The following is a 14,422-nucleotide window of genomic DNA, read 5'->3' as shown; positions in this document are numbered from 1 at the left end:
GCCATGGCTCAAACGGGACTTTCAGACCGCAGGGGTTTGAGGAGCAGTGCTCTGTGGAAGGCCAGAGCTGCCCTGGATCCGTGAAATCGTACACCTAATGCTGATATTAACATTCTTTAAGGCAGATGATTTATTACCAATTAATAAAAAGAAATAGTGTTTTTTGGTTAATAAAGTTTGTTGACCTTTTTTTCTGATTATAAAGGTAATATGGATTTATCTTTAGAAATTTGGAAAGCATTATAGTGGCTACAAATCTTATTTCACGAAGTTGGTATATAACTAATATCATATTATTTCTTTAAATTGAATTAAACATGACCTCACGGCTTCCCCCAGGGTCAGGTAAGATCCTGGGTTCTTATTTAGAGCACAGTATTCTGGAAGATCTCTTCAGTTTTGGTACAGGATAGTTACGTCATGATTCTTGCTGTCTAGATTCACGCAACTCCTGCTGCCGGGCGGCCTGTGTGCGTCGGTCCTGCACAGGCTGGGGGCCCCAGCCAAGCTCCCTAGACCTCCCCAGCTTCTTGAGTGTGGCCTGTGCCTGCTTTTGTCTTCTTTCTAGTCCTGGGAGATAGCCCTTCTTCTCTTCTCTTCTCATTTTTTTCCCTCAAAGGCACTGGATTCATTTCTTTCCCCGCTGGAATATCCTCTGTGATAAATTCTTTTCAGTGAGTTTAAGCTGGAATGTCGTCTGCAGAAAGCCTCTGCTTTTAGCTTGGCTGCATAGCCTTTCCTGGAGGCCCTCCTTCCTTCTTGGGGTAAAGGAAACACAAAAAACAAAATATCAATTAAAATTTTAATAAAGCATCCTGCCACAAACACAAAAACCCAAGGTAAAAAATAAAAATCTACCTCCTGAGAATAATTAGGGATATTCTTGTCTTTTTTCTCCTCTTCTGTCCATGTTTTTTTTTTTTTTTTTTTTTTGAGACAGGGTCTCACTCTGTTGCCCGGGCTAGAGTGCTGTGGCGTCAGCCTAGCTCACAGCAACCTCAAACTCCTGGGCTCAAGCGATCCTTCTGCCTCAGCCTCCCGAGTAGCTGGGACTACAGGCATGCGCCACCATGCCCAGCTAATTTTTTCTATATATTTTTAGTTGTCCAATTAATTTCTTTCTATTTTTTAGTAGAGACAGGGTCTCGCTCTTGGTCAGGCTGGTCTCGAACTCCTGAGCTAAAACAATCCACGCACCTCGGCCTCCCAGAGTGCTAGGATTACAGGCGTGAGCCACCGCGCCCGGCCTGTCCATGTTATATTAAAAGGTGGTTTTATTATTTTTGTAACTTAGTGAATAGGTTTTTTTCTTATGTTAATATAATGCAGTGAGACCTTTTAACTTTTTTGTCTTATACCCTTCAGTATTTCCAAGTTAGTTTTCCTGGCTATTTGGCTGAAAATGTTAAAAAAAATCCCAAGGGCAGTGTTTTCCAGTTGCTAAAGTTTATCTGCATTTTTCTTCTTGGCTCTGTCCTGCTACCTATGTGAACTCTTTGGCCCTTCCTGCCCCACTCTCTTCTCTTGCTCTGTCTTGTGTTAGCCGGCTGGGGTCTGCCGTGGTGACTGACTGTCTCAGTGACCACTGACTCCACCCGAGGTTGGTCCTTAGCTGAAGATCTTAGTAAAGTTCCCTGCCTGGGACAGACGGCACAGCAGGTGAGGTCCAGGATGGGGTCAGCATTGCCCTCCAGTATGTGAAGTAAGGAGAAACTTTATGGAATCAGGATGGATGCTTTTGTCCTGGCCTGGGGCACATTAGGTAGTTGCTCGTTTTTTCCACCAGGTGACAGCATGGGACCTCTTCTGAGAATGAATGTAAAAGCAGGAAGTCACATAGGCAAACCAGGGCTTACATCTCCGTTCTCAGGATGACGTGTGTTAAGAAATCACCCATTTCTCATCAGCAAATATAAACTCTTTGAAGGGGGGACAGAGTAGATTTGAAGGGGAGTGTCTTCTCAATTTATGTTCTTTTCTCTGAATTGATTTTGATTTGGGCCGTGGGATGCTTTTGAGCATTACTGAATGGTTATGAAAAATGGTTATGCTTGTGACACTCCCAGAGTGAGGGCAGCCATGTGTCCACAGCTGAAGTCCCCCCTGCAGCGAAGTCTCAGGAATAGCACTCTGTGCTGGCAGGCCAGCCTCGGGTGTGGCTGCAGTGTGGCCCAGCCAGGAAAGCTGGAATGAGCGCACTGCCAGCCACTGACTCCAGAATCAGTGGACCCATCGACCCCCTGTGCTCCTCAGTCCACCCCTCCTGAGATCTGGCTCATCCTAGAGGCCCTGAGAGCATGAAGACCATGAACAATAACGTCTCCTGTTGGATTTGGAAGCATTTTGCTGGATAGTGTCTGACATTCTGATTCTTGTTCTTAGCTTCATTATTCCACTGACTCATTGCATGGCCTTGACAGTAACTTGGGCTTAAGAATCCCAGTTTAGGTGCAGTCCAGGCTGAGTAATTGCAAGTGAGAAAAATGCTGTTTGTTGTTCTTCTTGCATTTGGGTTGAATATAGTTTTCAGAGGGTATTTGTTTGGACTTTATTTACTTTTTTTATTGGACAGGGTCTCACTTTGTTGCCCGGGCATGAGTGCAGTAGCACAATCATAGCTCACTGCACCCTCAGACTCCTGGGCTCAAGTGGTCCTCCTGCCTCAGCCTCCCGAGTAGCTGGGACTACAGGTGTGCACCACCACACCTGGCTAATTTTTCTATTTTTTGTAGAGACAGGGTCTCACTATGTTGCTCAGGCTGGTCTCGAACTCCTGACCTCAAGCGATCCTCCCACTTTGGCCTCCCAAAGTGGTGGGACTACAGGCGTGAGCCACCGCACTGGCCTTGTTGACTTCTTTGTCTCTAGATTCCTTTTGACTGAACCTGAGGGAAGTATAAAACATTAAGGTTGAAGCTGCCCACTGTCCTTAGGCCATGTCTTTGTCTCTTCTATCACATGCTGTGGCTTCTCTCAGGTCCTCTGCCATTTATATTCACTGTTGCACTGCATCCCTGAGAGGGAGCCTAATTGCGTCTCAGACAGGCACACCTAGCTCCGTTCCATGGTGTTTCTCCTGCCAAGATTTACTGGCTGTTCCTGCCCTTGAGCTTGCTTCCCTGTTGCCCCTCCTTTCTATCATTACCATATAGGACTGGCTTGGAGATATACACCATAAATTTAATTAATAGTCTCTGCTTCTGATCATCCTTTTTTTGGCCTTGTGTTTCAGAGGAAAAGTCAGAAGAAGTATTCTGAAGAATCTTAGCTTTTATGGAGCTTCAGAAACATTTAAACAAATGACAGTGGGCTAGTTGTGGGGTTTATGGAGGAGTGGCTTCATTCTGAGCCTCTGCCGTGTTCTAAAAGGAGCCATGGCCACGAGAGGTGTTGTTAGGGCAGCAGTTCTCAAGGGGGTCCTCAGGGTCAAACCTATTTTTATAATCATACATTATTAGCCTTTTTTACTGTTGACGTTTGCCCTGATGGTACAAAGCAGTGGAGGGTAGAACTCCTGGCACCTTCACGTGATTCAGGGCTATGGCACTGAACTCTACTAGTAGCCATTGCATTCTTCACTGCCACCTACTTACAGCAGTGAAAAAGCCTTATGTCACTTAAGAGTGGACTTGATGAAGTAATAAAAGCTGTTAATGTTATTAAATTTCAGCCCTTGAGTCCGTATCTTTTAATATTCTTTGTGACAAAATGGGAAGTATGCATAAAGTCCTTAAAGTGTGATCGTCATGGTCTTGAGGAAAAACGTGTGTGTGATTATCTGAGTTGCAAGCTAAACTAGCCACTTTTTTCATGGAACAACATTTTTATTTGAAAGAATGACTGACTGCTATGGTTACTCAGACTTGGGTTTTTGGCAACCATTTTCTCGAAAATGAATGAAATGAACATATCACTTTAAGAAAAACAGCTAACAATATTTGTTGCCAGTGATAAAATTTGTGCTTTCAAGTGAAAATCAGAATTTAGGAAAACTTTTATCTACCACTAAGCATGATAGTTTCACAGTTCTTATATAATAAAATATTTGGGAGAGCTGCATAACTCACTGGAAAATATCTTCCGCCAGACCAGTGCATGATGTTCCACAGTCGTGCTTGGGTAAAAGAGCCATTCGGAGTGCAGGACGGACCAGTGGAATTTTTGTAACAGAGAGTGAAAAGTTCACTGATGCGGTTTCAGATTCCCCCACCTCGCTAATGTTTAGAAGCTACCACTTGTCAACTTTTAATGTAGAATCAGACTATTCAGTTATCTAAGAAGGCCTATGTCCACTTGTATGTGGCCTTATTTTCTTCACATATTTCGACCAAAGTGCTCCCTCACAGCAGACTGGATGCAGAAGCAAACGCGAGGACCCAGCCATATTAGGCTGGGCATTAAAGAGAGTTACAAAAGTGGAAAATAGGCCGGGCGTGGTGGCTCACACCTGTAATCCTAGCATTCTGGGAGGCAGGAGGATCGCTCAAGGTCAGGAGTTCAAGACCTGCCTGAGCAAGAGTGAGACCCCCATCTCAACTAAAATTAGAAAGAAATTGACTGGACAACTAAAAGCATATAGAAAAAATTAGCCGGGCGTGGTGGCACGCGCCTGTAGTCCCAGCTACTCGGGAGGCTGAGGCAGAAGGATTGCTCGAGCCCAGGAGTTTGAGGTTGCTGTGAGCTAGGCCGACGCCTCGGCACTCTAGCCCGGGCAACAGAGCAAGACTCTGTCTCAAAAAAAAAAAGTGGAAAATAATTCCACTCATTATTTACTTTTTGGAAGAGTTTTTTTTTTTAACAAAAAATGTTATTTATATTAACATGTAATGGTTTTGTTTTCAATGAATTATTAAATATTTTTGAAATTTCTATTTCACTTTCTAACATGATAAATAAACACAGATGTTACCACATAAACAAAAACTCTTTGAGGTCTTCAGTCGTTTTTAAAAATATAAAGGGATCCTGAGACAGAAAGATTGAGAACCGTCATATTAAAGATGAAGTCCCTTAAGTCTCTTGTGGTCATGGTGACCATGAACGTGAGTGAAAGTCTGCCTAGTTCTTTTCTTCCTTCCTATTGAGCTTATTTCAGACTTACTTGGCCAGATGCTTGTGGGTATTTAAGATGTCCATTAGCTAAGGGCAACTCATGCCGAAGAACTATGTTTTATTTGGGTGTGTCCACACGAAAAGACCTAATGAAAAACCTACTGGAGAGAGAAGAGAGATAATCATTGTGTGCATCCTGGTTGCAACTCATGTTTATGTATTTCTTACTTTTCATTCTTGCTTTCCTTAGACTGGTGGTTCTTATCCCTTTTGGGGGTGCTAGATCTATTTGAGAACTTAGAGTATAGCCCTCCCCATGTATATATAAAGTTTTTCATGCAATTTCATGGGATTTATGGACCCCGGGTTTAATAACCCCTTTTTTAGATTAATTTAAATCATCTTGTTACTCTTGTACAGTGATTTGGATGGAAACCAGCATAATTATGATGTGAGACTCCCCCATAGGACTGATTTCCAGGAGAGATCAGAGAGAATACAGAATGCGTTGAACTCTGTGGCAAGTTTCTGTTTGCTTTTTTTTTGCTTTTTCTTTCCTACCCCTTCCACTGGAATATACCTCAAAGAGCATTTCTGCACTGGTATTTTTTTCTTTTCTTTTTCTTAATATTGTGGTAAAATATACATAACATAAAATTTGCCATTCTAACCATTTTTAAGTGTGCAGTACAGTGGTAATAAGTACATTTGCATTGTTTTGCAACCATCACTCCCATCTATCTCCAGAATTTTTCATCTTCCCAAACTGAAATTCTGTCCCCATTAAACACTAACTCTCCATTTCCCCCTCCCTCAGCCCCTGGCAGCCACCATTCTCCTTTCTGTCTCTATGAATTTTACTACTCTAGGGACCTCAAGTAAGTGGAATCATGCAATGTTTGTCTTTTTGACTGACTTATTTCATGCAGCATGATGTCCTCAAGGTACATCCGTGTTGTAGCCTGTGTCAGAATTTCCTTTGTTATTAAGGCTGAATAATATTCCATTGTATGTGTGTACCACACTTGTTTATCCATTCATGTGTCAGTGGACACTGGGTTGCTTCCACCTTTTGGTTATTGTGAATAATGCTGCTATGAACGTTGGTGTACAAATATTTGTTCAAGTCCTTGCTTTCAGTTCTTTTGGGTATATGCCCAGAAGTGCAGTTGCTGGATCACATGGTAATTCTACCTTTAATTTTTTGAGAAACTGCCATAATGTTTCCTACAGTGGCTGCCCCATTTTACATTCCTGCCAGCAGTGCGCATGGATTTCGTTTTATCCACATCCTCACCAACACTTGTTATTTTCCAGTTTTGGTTTATTTTTTTTATAATAGCCATCCTAAGGGATATGAAGTGGTATTTCATTTTGATTTGCATTTCCCTAATGATTAGCGATGTTAAGCATCCTTTTATGTGCTTATTGGCCATTTGTATATCTTCTATGGAAAAATGTCAATTCCAATTCTTTGCCCATTTTTTTTTTTTTTTTTCCTGAGACAGAGTCTCACTCTGTTGTCCTGGCTAGAGTGAGTGCCGTGGCGTTAGCCTAGCTCACAGCAACCTCAAACTCCTGGGCTCAAGCAATCCTACTGCCTCAGCCTCCCAAGTAGCTGGGACTACAGGCATGTGCCACCATGCCCGGCTGATTTTTTTTATATATTTTTAGTTGTCCATATAATTTCTTTCTATTTTTTTTAGTAGAGACAGGGTCTCGCTCTTGCTCAGGCTGATCTCGAGCTCCTGAGCTCAAACAATCCGCCTGCCTCGGCCTCCCACTTTGCCCATTTTTTAATTGGGTTTTTTCATTGTTGTTGCTGCACAGGGGTCTTCTTGCTTGCCTGGATAGTTCACTACTTTAAGAAGCTGTTGAGAATTTGGTGTCCTACAGGGCAGCCTACTCCCTTTGCACAGATGTAATGCAGAGACGAATGCACAGGGACTTACTACTCTGGAAAACTCTACCTGGCATGAAAAGATTTGCCCCTGTCTGCTTATTATAGAGGAAGTTCAGTGGTGGATACTTCAGAAATAAACCATTGGCTACTTTTGGGTATTGTATGATATTGTCATCTTAACTTTTTACTAAATAAAAATATAATCTCTTTTTGAGAAAAGGAAGTAGCAGAGATTCTGTCTTATAATTTTTCATTATAATATTCTGGTGTGGGGGAGGTGTTGGCCAACTGTGGCCCATGGACCAAATCCCACCCACCACCTGTTTTCATAAGTGAAGTTTTTTTCTAATGCAGCCGTAGCTGTTTGTATACTTACTGCCCGTAGCTGCTTTCACTGCTAGGCAGAGTTGAGTAATTGGGACAGAGATTGTCCGGCTCACACAGGCAAACATTTGCTGTCCGGTCCTTTACAGAAAAAGTTTACCACCCTCTGGCTGTTCAAGACATTTGAGAGAAACCATTTGTAAGGCCATATATGTAATAGAGGGATAATGACTACTGGCTCTTTATTCTATATCAAGCACTTTGAAAACTGTAAAGCTTACGTCGCTGTAAGATATTACTGCTTTTAAGTATTAATGGAACTTCAGCTTTGCATCCAGAGCTATGTTTAAGCTTTTACCTAACCTGTCCCTCTGATGAGGATCTGCACTTGTCTCTAACAAGTTAGCTTTACCATGGATTACCCTAAATTTATCAGCAGAGCTTTGGGCTGTAAATTTCCCCCGGGAGGTTTATAATCCTTCCCTTTCTTGACTCCTCTGATCCAGTGCTCGGTGCAGTTACAGGTTTGGTACTCCTTATCTGAAATGCTGGGGACCAGAAGTGTTTTGGATTTTGGACTTTTTCAGATTTTGGAATATTTGCATTATACTTAACTGGTTCAGCATCCCTAATCTGAAAATCCAAAATCCTCCAATGTGCATTTTCTTTGAGCATTATGTTGGTGTTCAAAAAGTTTCAGATTTTGAAGCATTTTGGATTAAGGATACTCAGCCTATATAGGTTTGTCTAACTTTTGTTTTTGCTTTCCAAGCAGAAACTAAGGTAGCCCTAAAGCCACTGATGCTATTGGCAGGGGGGATTATTACAAGGCTAAACTTGGAGATTCCAGCTCAGAAGCCACCAGAGCAAGAAGGTGGTCAGGAGAAAGAGACAAACCCCCGACTGCACAGTTTGCTGTGATTTTGCCTCCCTGGAATGTGGGGATGGCTCTAGAACTAGGTGCCGCCTGGTCAAGAGTGGGTATCTGATTTTCCCTAGCACTGCAGCCTGCTGTTGTCTGCACTGCTACTGGGGATCGTCTGTTGGGACCCCACCGTCTGGAACAGTGTTTCATGATGTAGGAGAGAGGAGGAAGAAGAAATAAAATTTCCTTGATCTGGTTGAAAATTGTCATCCTTTTGTCCCTATGGATACACTTGTCATTCCACTCCAGTCCCAAAAGTCTGAAGCTGCACCCTCAGAGCACTGCCAGCTGTCTTCCCTACAGACAAGTGGCGGGCTGGCAGTCAGAGGACGCTTGGCTGTTCATGCACTGGGACGGGAGCACTCACAAAGCTCCTATATCTCTTGTGTTGCATGAGATGAAGTGGTACCTCTACAACCCTCAGATGTTTCTGCCCTGTACTCAGGACTACCTCAATGAAGTGGGCGACTCTCTAATTCAGATGGTTTTTGCATGGCAGCCATGAATGCATTACACAGGGATTTGCGGGTGCCAAAAACTGTAGGTGAGATTTTATGCATGCGTTTACCTGGGCAGAGAGTTAGTGGCTTTTATTATAGCAAATTTTCAGAAGAGTTTGTGAACCTAGAAAGATTTAAAGCCACTGCTAAATAAACAGTTTTGAAGAGAGAGAAAGTATGTGTGTACATTTTTTATTTGGATGGTTTAATACAGTGGTTTTAAATTTGTTTTAATCACCAAAAGCCTCCTTTCATTACTTTCCCCCAACAGATCACCCAGAATTCATGTAATCTTATCAACCTAATCACAGCTTCTTATCAATATTATGAAATAATTGATTAACCTGAGATACCACCTTAATATGTTACATAATAATATAAGCTAAAACCCAAAGCAAAGAGGCTTCTCCTCTAACCAGGCTGAGAAGCAGCCTTGTCATAGACACATTGCCGTATTTGTTGTTAGACTTTTTAATGTATTAATACTTCAGGGGGCCCACAGCCACCCAGAGGACCTGGTTAGTGATCCGTGGTGGCATGCCCTCCCTGGGCCTGCCTGGGCTTGGTTCTCTTGCCTATTGGTGTTTGCATGCCTTTGGTTTGTATATGTCTTCAGACACTGCTGAAACCAAACCTTCTCGATTGATTACTGCAGTATTTAGGGAAGGTCAGATTCTCTTCCTCAGAAGATTTTGCCTGCTGTTCACCAGCCTTTGTCATCAAGCATTGGGAAGTCCGATCTTCGTCCTGGCCAAGCTCACTGCCTGCTGTGACTGTGCAGTGGACAGCTGGGGGTGGGGCAGAGGTGACAGGTGCCACGTCTGGCTGACGTAGCTCACGGCGTCACGGCTGCACACCGCAGCAGGCAGAGAGCAGGAGGGGCTGACAGGAGCAGAGTCTGAGATTGGCGTGCCCTTCTCACACCCCTCATCTCAGTGTGGTTCTAGAATGGGGGAGGAGGGAATGGGAGCTGGAAACTTAACAGACTTGACACAGAAGTCTTTTACGGCGCTGGTCTTCCCTGCTGTCGTGTGGTCTCAAGTTCTGCTCTCATGGGCCATTTTTGCTTCTTTCTTTGATGCTTTTGATTTATCATGCAAAATACAATTTTGCTTGTGAGAAGACATACACACAGCCCTTAACTGTTGAATTTGGTGACTTTTGATGTCTTTTGGATCATTGCTACCAGAGTATATTGGGGATATATTTTGAATCATTTTTCACATGACCCTTAACAGTTTGAAGATCAAAGTTCATTTTCTGCATAGTTGTTCTTGATCACTCTCAGCCTTTCCCATGGTTGCGCCTTGTGAACTGAAATAAAATCTTTAGGCTCCCCACCACCGGTTAACTGAATGGACCCCCTCTTGGCCAAGGAATACCCTAAAACTGAGTTACTAGCCATGAGACAGGAGGTCAGACATGCCTCATCATGCCCCGCTCCCTTCTTGGAGATACCCTTTGTAACTCATTAACAGGCCTAGGGCTGTACAGGACTAACCTACAGGTCCTCCATATATATAACAAATTGCTTGAATCTGGGTATAAATCCAGTGGCTTGTCTCTGCCTAACAGACCTTCCTCATCTTAACTTAAAACATTCCAAGCCTTTAGACGAAGCTTATTTCTTTAACTAATTACAAATCAAAGAGTCTTTAAACCCACCTATAACCTGTAAGCCTCCACTTTGAGATGTGCCACCTTTTTGGGCCTCCTTGTATCGATGTATGACTTTATGTGTGATTCCTGTCTCCCTGAAATGTGTAAAACCAAACTGTAACCCAACCACAGCAAGCTCACTTGCTCAAGGCTTCTTGGGCGTGGCTTTGGGCCATGGTCCTCAGATTTGGATCAGAATAAACCTGTTTAAATTATTTTACAGAGTTTGACTTCTTTTCCATTGGCAAGACTGTCGCACAACGTGAGGCTCAGAGAAGACTCAGGACCCCCCGAAGGAGTAGCCCGAACTCGGCACCAGGTACCGACATGGCCCCTTTGGGCTCCCCCGACTCCGAGCTTCTCCTTGGGCGGAACTGGTAAGTCCTCCTGAGCTCCGGACCTCCCGTTTTTGGTTGATGGTCCTGGTTTATTCTGAGCTGTTGGTTCTCTTCCTAGGAATTTGTTGTTTGGGATCCCAATTTTGATTTGGAGATACATTCTAAAGTGTCTTCTCCATTGCCTCTTCCTCCCAAAATTAATCTCAATTGGCTTTCCAGCGCATTTGCGAAAGAGGAAACCGAACTGTCTTGTTTGTAGGTAAACGAGAGCCTGAGTTCTAAGCTCCAAAGAGGAAGGGCATTTTACTCCTGCCAGCTGAAAGGCACCCCTGGGTGACGGGGGACCTGAGTGGGAGTTGCCTGGGGTGATTGCCCACAGCTTGAGTGGCCCTATAGGGAACCCCCCAACAAAATTAATTAATAGCAGGCTTGTCCAGCTGCTCACTCAGCGTTTTGAGCCGTCTTAGAGGTAGTAGACCCCCGAAGAGAGAAACTGAGACAGGTGGAGTGTGGGAACGGCTCAGTGGGGAAACGCTGTGGAGCCCCGGTCCACAGTCGGCACACTCTGCCCGACGCTAAACCCTAGACCGCAGTTCAGTTGCTTCTTTTAAAGAAAAATGGGAAATAAATCTTGTAAAAGTGAGGAAAGACAAGGAGAACAACTCCCTTTGGGCACCCCAGTTGGTTTATGGCACCTCTACCTGCAAGTATTTATGTAAATGGAAAGGTTCAAAGACCTGCTGGGTTTTCTAGGACTTCAGCTGGTTATGGCCAAAGACAGTCTTGTCTTGCTTTGTCACCCGGGCTACAGTGCCGTGGCGTAAGCCTAGTTCACAGCAACCTCAGGGGATCCTGCTGCCTCAGCCTCCCGAGTAGCTGGGACTACAGACATGCACCACCACACCTGGCTAATTTTTTTTATTTTTAGTAGAGACAGGGTCTCGCTTTTGCTCAGGCTGGTTTCAGACTCCCTGCCTCAAGTGACTTCTTGCCTGGGCCTTCCAGAGTGCTAGGATTATAGGCATGAGCCACTGTGTCCAGCCTATGGCCAATTCCTGTGCACAAGATTTTACTGAAGGGTAAATTACATCAAGGAAATTCAGAGCTCAGGTGGTGGACCTGCCACTATAGAGTTAAAATGTCTCTCAAGCTCTCTCTCTTTCTTTTCTGGCTATTCTAAACCTACTAACTTTTTCTACTGATGTTGAGATAAAGTCATTGTTTATAATATCTCCAATTGAAAGGCTACCTAGAAATCTTACAGCCAGTTCTAGCTAAAATGTAAACACTGAAAACTCATTTTAAACCGAAAAAAAAAAGGGGCTAGGGGGTAAAAGAGGTTTTTTTTTTTAAAAATTCAACTGCCATAAAAACTGCTTTACCCAAAACTTTGATCCTCAGGCGTAATTAGGTTACCTATCAGGGCAACTAAAGTTTAGCCACATGAACAAGTTCCAATTTTGTCAGAAGAAATTTGGATCCAGTGTCTTTTACAAACTGGTGAGTTTGTATTACCATCTCATGGCTAAAATTCTGAGGTAAAATCTATTGAAACTTTGTGTACACATGAGTGTATATGTTTAGATACGTTTGTGTTTGTTTCTATAAGTTTGTGTGCCTACATGGTTCTGGACTGGCTTATAAATAAGAGAATGCTCATAAATTAATTAAACCCAAGTGAATTTTCTAGTTCACTTGAATTTAGTAATCTTTGATAAATAAGCTGGGTTATTAAAAATGTTATTGATGAAGTAGAAATAAGAATGTTGTCAACATACATTTTTTGCCTGGGTTTTACTGGACATTTTTATGTTTCTTAAGGTATCAGGTAAACAGGTTCTGTCTAGCCAAGAATATAAAGAGTGTCAGGGCTTGACACAAAGGTTGTAAAACTAAAACCCAGCCAAAGACAAAATGATCTGTGTTTGTATAATTTTTAATAAGTAAGGTAAATTTAATATTGTTGGTTTAATGATAATAGCTAAATCTTCTTGAGTTATCAACAAAAATACCTATTTTTAACCTTAAGGTTCTTAATTGGGTAAAAATGTAGACATGCCTAAACAAAAAATAAGTGTCAACAAATTAGAATAAATAAAACACCAGATAAATAGAACATAAAAACAGAAACTTATGGTCAAAAGTTTATAAAAATATTTTTGTTTTGGTCTTTTAATCCTAGCTGCAGATATAGTTTCTTCCACTAATTTCAGTATCTGAAAAGGTGCACATAAAATGTGTTTCTGACTCACTCTTTCTGTCATCTGATAATAACAGTACTGTTAAGGATTCAAAGCTATTCTAAAAATTGTAGTTACAAGAATTCAAATTTAAAAGCTTTAGTTTTCCCTTGGTCTTGTCCACTCTTGATTTGCTAGCTGATTATGTGTGCATTTTGTTGCTATAACAAAGTTTTTGCCTAGGAAAAAAATCCTTAATTGTTGATTTATATATATTAATTTAAGATTAAAAAAATGATTGTTAAAATCCAAAGAGAACCTCAAAATAGTCTTACTCTTTGGAAATAGTATATGTACTCAAGTTTACACCCAAGTTGGAAAATGTTTTGAGACTAATTTAGATTGTTTTTAAAACAGCTTAATCTTGATCCTCATGTATGAAAAACATTTTACAACTTTGTGTCATTATTTGAGGTGCTAAGGATTGGTGCTAAAGGTTTTTTTTTTTTTTTTTTCAGTCTAGTCAAGTGATATCATGTTGATGGGCCTCAAAAAACTATCCTAAAATAAAGGCCTCAAAAACAAAAGTTTTTTGACTTTCCCTTGTCTTTCTGCCTTTTGGTCCCGTACTTGCCTGAAGCTAGACATAGAAATCATAATCCCTCTTCCCCAAGACAGGTCATAAAAGCCAGAACCCCTCTTTTCTTAAAAGCTAGTCATAAAACCTAAAATTATTCTATGTAAAAACTTGCCATGAAGTAATGATCTGACCTAGTTTGTTTACTGTAAAACCCCTATTCCGGAAAGAGCCTGACCCACACCTAAAAGAAAGGAATATACAACTCAGGCCAAACACAATCTAGATAAAAAGGCCTTGCTGGGTTCCCCACTTAGCCTGTTAGCAGTAGATCACACCCTTTTTGTCCAATCATATTTCTACATAGCTGTCTATACTTTGTTGACCCTAAGCATAAAAATGGACAATTTCCCTTATATTTTTGAGTGTTCATTCTAAAGACTCCCATGTATAAGTTTATAATTTTTCCTCCTATTACTCAATCTGCCTCATATCAGTATATCTTCAACAAATCTTTATGCAAACAGTGGGCTTTTCTCTACTCCCTACAGTTTGGCTAAACTTTGGGGGGCCAGGGAGACTTTGATCCCTATAATGTCAATACATTTTGTTTTGAAATGTGGTGTTTTATTATTTTTTTGTTTTTTATTTATTTATTTTTTTCTTTTTGAGACAGAATCTCGCTCTGTTGCCCGAGTTAGAGTGCCATGGTGTCAGCCTAGCTCCCAGCAACCTCTAACTCCTGGGCTCAAGCGATCCTCCTCCCTCAGCCTCTGAGTAACTGGGACTACAGGCATGTGCCACCATGCCCATTTTTCTATTTTTAGTAGACATGGGGGTCTCACTGTTGCTTAGGCTGGTCTCAAACTCCTGAGCTCAAGCAATCCTCCTGCCTTGGCCTTGCAGAGTGCTAGAAATGTGATGTGTTTTTTTTTTGTTGTTTTTTTTTTTGAGACAGAGTCTC

General features: G+C 41.9%; 1 protein-coding gene across 1 annotated transcript in view; it reads left to right on the top strand.

The window, feature by feature from the left end:
* GPR107 (G protein-coupled receptor 107) overlaps positions 1-14,422 on the top strand; it is a 69,648-nt gene that overhangs the window by 36,853 nt on the left and 18,373 nt on the right. The window lies entirely within an intron of this gene.

The sequence above is a fragment of the Propithecus coquereli genome, unplaced genomic scaffold (assembly GCF_000956105.1).
Source record: "Propithecus coquereli isolate 6110/MARCELLA unplaced genomic scaffold, Pcoq_1.0 Scaffold142, whole genome shotgun sequence".
Lineage (NCBI taxonomy): Eukaryota > Metazoa > Chordata > Mammalia > Primates > Indriidae > Propithecus > Propithecus coquereli.
The sequence above is the reverse complement of the archived record's forward strand: the minus strand, read 5'-3'. Positions and strand labels throughout refer to the sequence as shown.